Source organism: Bubalus kerabau, chromosome 13, assembly GCF_029407905.1.
Source record: "Bubalus kerabau isolate K-KA32 ecotype Philippines breed swamp buffalo chromosome 13, PCC_UOA_SB_1v2, whole genome shotgun sequence".
NCBI lineage: Eukaryota > Metazoa > Chordata > Mammalia > Artiodactyla > Bovidae > Bubalus > Bubalus kerabau.
In genome coordinates this window covers 4605266-4611265 of record NC_073636.1, presented here as the reverse complement: position 1 = coordinate 4611265, position 6000 = coordinate 4605266, and the positions used below count along the sequence as shown (strand labels likewise).

At 40.7% G+C, this 6000-nt stretch overlaps 1 long non-coding RNA gene across 1 annotated transcript in view; it reads right to left on the bottom strand.

The window, feature by feature from the left end:
* Nucleotides 1-239: 239 nt before the first annotated feature.
* Nucleotides 240-6000, bottom strand: part of LOC129626190 (uncharacterized) — a 44428-nt gene continuing 38667 nt past the window's right edge. The window contains exon 3 of the long non-coding RNA XR_008701809.1: nucleotides 240-351. This is a non-coding gene — a long non-coding RNA (uncharacterized LOC129626190). The remainder of the gene's footprint in view (nucleotides 352-6000) is intronic.

The following is a 6000-nucleotide window of genomic DNA, read 5'->3' as shown; positions in this document are numbered from 1 at the left end:
CATCCATCATCAGTTGGCACTTCCTTGCACCAAGAAGTCATTCTTCTTGTGTTGCCTCCTTCTCTGTTAAGGTTTTGGACATCTATGTAGATTCCCTATGGTTCCTGTTTCACATAATGCAGAGTTCCTCAATTTATATGGTTCAGTCCCTGATATGTCTTCTCCCATCAGGTGCTTTTCCATATAGTCAAAACAATGGTTTTTCCAGTAGTCATGTAGGGATGTGAGAATTGGACCATAAGGAAGGCTGAATGCCAAAGAATTGATGCTTTTGAACTGTGGTGTTGAAGAAAACTCGTGAGGGTCCCTTGTTCTTATTAGATAACTTCAAGGAGATCAAACAACTCAATCCTAAAGGAAATCAACTGTGAAAATTAATTGGAAGGACTGATGCTAAAGAATACAAGAATACACAGAAGAACTGTACAAAAAAGATCTTCACGACCAAGACAATCACAATGGTGTGATCACTCACCTAGAGCCAGACCTTCTGGAATGTGAAGTCAAGTGGGCCTTAGAAACAAAGTGGGCCTTAGAACAAAGCTAGTGGAGGTGATGGAATTCCAGTTGAGCTATTTCAAATTCTCAAAGATGATGCTGTGAAAGTGCTGCACCCAATATGCCAGCAAATTTGGAAAACTCAGCAGTCGCCACAGGACTGGAAAAAGTCAGTTTTCATTCCAATCCCAAAGAAAGGCAATGCCAAAGAATGCTCAAACTACTGCAAAATTGCACTCATCTCACACGCTAGTAAAGCAATACTCAAAATTCTCCAAGCCAGGCTTCAGCAATACGTGAACTGTGACCTTCCAGATGTTCAAGCTGGTTTGAGAAAAGGCAGAGGAACCAGAGATCAAATTGCCAACATCTGCTGGATCATTGAAAAAGCAAGAGAGTTCCAGAAAAACATCTATTTCTGCTTTATTGACTATGCCAAAGCCTTTGACTGTGTGGATCACAATAAACTGTGGAAAATTCTGAAAGAGATGGGAATACCAGTCCACCTGACCTGCCTCTTGAGAAGCCTATACGCAGGTCAGGAAGCAACAGTTAGAACTGGACATGGAACAAGAGACTGGTTCCAAATAGGAAAAGGAGTACGTCAAGGCTGTATATTGTCACCCTGCTTATTTAACTTATATGCAGAGTATATCATGAGAAATGCTGGACTGGAAGAAGCACAAGCTGGAATCAAGATTGCAGGGAGAAATATCAATCACCTCAGATATGCAGATGACACCACCCTTATGGCAGAAAGTGAAGAGGAAGTAAAAAGCCTCTTGATGAAAGTGAAAGAGGAGAGTGAAAAAGTTGGCTTAAAGCTCAACATTCAGAAAACAAAGATCATGGCATCTGGTCCCATCACTTCATGGGAAATAGATGGGGAAACAGTGGAAACAGTGACAGACTTTATTTTTTTGGGCTCCAAAATCACTGTAGATGGTGACTGCAACCATGAAATTAAAAGACGCTTACTCCTTGGAAGAAAAGTTATGACCAACCTAGATAGCATATTGAAAAGGGAAGACATTACTTTGCCAACAAAGGTCTGTCTAGTCAAGGCTATGGGTTTTCCAGTGGTCATGTATGGATGTGAGAGTTGGACTGTGAAGAAGGCTGAGTGCCAAAGAATTGATGCTTTTGAACTGTGGTGTTGGAGAAGACTCTTGAGAGTCCCTTGGACTGCAAGGAGATCCAACCAGTCCATTCTAAAGGAGATTAGCCCTGGGATTTCTTTGGAAGGAATGATGCTAAAGCTGAAACTCCAGTACTTTGGCCACCTCATGCAAAGAGTTGACTCATTGGAAAAGACTCTGATTCTGGGAGGGATTGGGGGCAGGAGGAGAAGGGGATGACAGAGGATGAGATGGCTGGATGGCATCACTGACTTGATGGACGTGAGTCTGAGTGAACTCTGGGAGTTGGTGATGGACAGGAAGTCCTGGCGTGCTGTGATTCATGGGGTTGCAAAGAGTAGGACACAACTGAGTGACTGAACTGAACTGAATTGAACTGATGCTAAAGATGAAGCTCCAATACTTTGGCCACCTGATGTGAAGAGCCAATTCATTGGAAACGACCGTGATGCTGGGAAAGATTCAAGGCAGGAGGAGAAGGGGACAACAGTGGACAACTTGTTTGGATGGCATCACCGACTCAAAGAACATGAGTCTGAGCAAGCTCTGGGAGATGGTGAAGGACAGGGAAGCCTGGTGTGTCCGTGGGGTCACAGAGAGTTGTACATGACTGAGCCACTGAATAACAACAATCTACTACTCTTAAATTTTCTGTGCCTTTATACTGAAAATGTATCCTTCATCTAAGTAAAACATGCTGCTGCTAAGTCGCTTCAGTCATGTTCGACTCTGTGCGACCCCATAGACGGCAGCCCACCAGGCTCCCCATCCATGGAATTCTCCAGGCAAGAATCCTGGAGTGGGTTTCCATTTCCCTCTCCAATGCATGAAAGTGAAAAGTGAAATGAAGTCACTCAGTCATGTCTGACTCTTAGCGACCCCATGGACTGCAGCCTACCAGGCTCTTTCATCCATGGGATTTTCCAGGCAAGAGTACTGGAGTGGGGTGCCATTGCCTTCTCCGAAGTAAAACATAGGTGACTTTTATTTTTCACCCAGTTGGACAATCTCTGCCTCTTAATCTGAGTGTTTAGTCCACTAACATTTAATGCAATTATTGACATGGCTGGAGTTAACTCTACTCTCTCATGATTTGTTTCCTGCTTGTTCCACTTTTTTGTTGTTGTTCCTTTGATTCTACTTTCCTGTGTTTATTTGAATTGATCAATTATCTTTTAGTATTATTTTTATCTACTCTAATATCTTTTAAACTATGCCTCTTTGGTTATTTTTATTAGTGGTTATTCTAAAGATCATAATATGCATTCTCAACACAATTACCATGAATTAATGGTGGCTCAGCTGGTAAAGATCCTGCCTGCCTAATGCAGGAGATGCAAGAGATGCAGGTTCAATCCCTGAGTGGGAAAGATCTCCTGGAGAAGGGCATGGCAACCCCACTCTGATATTCCTGCCTAGAGAATTCCACAGACAGAGTAGCCTGGAGGACTACAGTCCATGGGGTCACAAAGAATGGACACAACTGAGGGACTAACACAATAATAGTAGATCCTGTCACATTTTAAATATAGCAATGTGTACATCTTGGTACCAAACTCCTTAACTCTCTTCCCCCTGTTCCTCCCCCTGGCAACCATAGCTTTTTCTCTAAATCTGCGAGTCTGTTTTGCTTTGTAACTAAGTTTATTTGTATCATTTCTTTTTAGATTTTATATATAAGGAATGTCAAAAGATATTTCTCCTGTTCCGACTTACTTCACTCAGCATGACAATCTCTAGGTCCATCCATGTTGCTGCAAATGGCATTATCTCATTCTTTTTAATGGCTGAGTAGTATTCCATTGTATATATGTACCATACCTTTATCCATTCCTCTGGTGATGGACATTTAAGAGGCTTCCGTGTCTTGGCTATTGTAAACCCATCTTTATATTGTTGTTATTATATATGTTGTAAGCCCCAAAATATATTGCTTATTTGCTTGAAATAGACAATTGTATTTTTATGGTCAATTATCATTTTAAAAAAATAGAAAAAATAAATTGAATGTTTACCCACATACTTATTGTTTTTTGGAGTTCTTCATTTCTTCCTGCAGAATATTGGACTTCTGCTTCCATTTGGACCTTTTGAACTTTTCTTCCTTGAAAACAAGCCTAAAGTTAGGCGTGATAGAAAGCTAATGCAAACTGATGCCTAGGCGAAAAACTAGCTCCAGTAATGACAAGCAGGGATGTGCAACAGCCTTCCTATGATCGTTAACACACATACTACACAAGTGATCTGCAACAGAAATTTTTAGGGCCTATTTTTACTGCAGGAAAGAAAACCAAAGGGTGTTGGATTAAGCCACAGAAGTCCTTCAAGGTAGAAATAATCTTTTCTGAAAGTTAGAACTAGGATCAAAAAGTTTAAGAGATTTGAAAGCTGATTTACACTCAAGATAAAAAAACTAAGATTATTCAACATGAAACAAAATGTGTTGAAAACCACTGATTCTCCATGACAGGGTTACTCAGGCTGCAGGGGTGAGAGTCAGCACAGCACAGAAGTTAAAAGTATGGACTATGGTGTTTCTCTCCCAGAGACTGACTCCTGTCTCACTTCTTACTGGCAAGGTGAACTTGAGAAAGTTAATTAACTTCTCTGGGCTTACTTTCCTATCTGTAAAATGGTCATGATGATAATAATAATGACCTCAGAAGGTTGTTGTGGAGGAAGCATCTAAGAAGCAATTGGAACACTACAAGGCACACATGTCCAGTATTCAATAAACATTAGCTATTATTATTATTACTACTACCAGGTGATTCTTCATGCTGTTTCTAATTCTAAGATTTTGTTTTGCTCTGAGTCTTCTCTTTTTCATTATGCTTGGGATTCAAAGCAAAGATAAGGCAATTGTTTCTGTATTACACTTTCCTTTCACTCAACCTCAATATTCACTTATGAAACTAATTTTTGCCTAAATTCCTAATTTGAAACACTGAAAGAACTTATTTCTTTTACTGAAATAATCTACTAAGACAAGAACTATGGCCCAAATATATCATATAACATCACCAGATCAATGAAAAACAAAATGCCATAGATAAAAATAAGAATCCTTGATGCGTGCTCTTGAAAAGTGGTCAGCCATGAAAGAAATAAGACTTGATCACTATATGATTAGACAGTGAGAAACAAGAGAACTAACTTATGCTGCTGACCTATCTTTCACTAATTACTCAAAGGAGCACTAAGGTTCTAAATCATCTTCATGATATGATCCAGTAACCTCATTTTACAGGCATCATAACTAATATTTGAAGAAGTTTAAGTCACTCATCCAACTTCACACAATGTGTCTCCTGCAGCCATAACCTTTCCACCACAGCAAATGATACATCGAGTTCATGGGCTGTAGGACAGCAGAGATACTTAGAATGTGTCGGGACCTAGAGAACTAGATAGAAGTTTGCATAGACTAAGTTAATGAGAATAGAACACATGGAGGTCAGGAACACAGGAGTTGAGGAGAGCAATCAGAAATAGGCCAGTCTAGATGTGGCCCAAAATAGACACAAAGTCAAGGACTGATTTCAAGTGGTTGATTTAGAAAGCAGAGGTATACCGACAAGAGCGTGGGGAAGCCAAACAGGGAAGGAAGGCAGCCAATAAAGTTTGTATTCTAAGAAAATCTCTACTGTGGGCATCTGGAACTTAAACCTACTAGGGAACCCCTGGAGCCTGGATACAGCCACAGACCACAGAGTTATCCCATCCGAGAGGGTAAGGGAAATGGAGCGTTTATACAGATTCATTCTACTTCCTCTGTGCCTCAGTGACTGACAACTACTCCTGGTGGCGTTCATTCCATGGTACTCCAACCTGCCATGTGAATGAACAGAGTGGCCTTCGATGGCAGGAGCATGTTCTTAAATGAAATAAAGGCAGTGCTGGTCACTAAAAGCTAGGCCAGCATATGTTGAAATGGTAAAGGCCAAAGTCAGGAATTCAGCTTGATAAATATCAAACATGATGGTAGGTTTATGGCTCAAAATTTTATAAGCAACTAAATGTCAGACTTTATTTTTTGGGCTCCAAAATCACTGCAGATGGTGACTGCAGCCATGAAATTAAAAGACGCTTACTCCTTGGAAGGAAAGTTATGACCAACCTAGATAGCATATTCAAAAGCAGAGACATGACTTTGCCAACAAAGGTCCGTCTAGTCAAGGCTATGGTTTTTCCAGTGGTCATGTATGGATGTGAGAGTTATACTGTGAAGAAAGCTGAGTGCCGAAGAATTGATGCTTTTCAACTGTGGTGTTGGAGAAGACTCTTGAGAGTCCCTTGGACTGCAAGGAGATCCAACCAGTCCATTCTGAAGGAGATCAGCCCTGGGTGTTCTTTGGAAGGT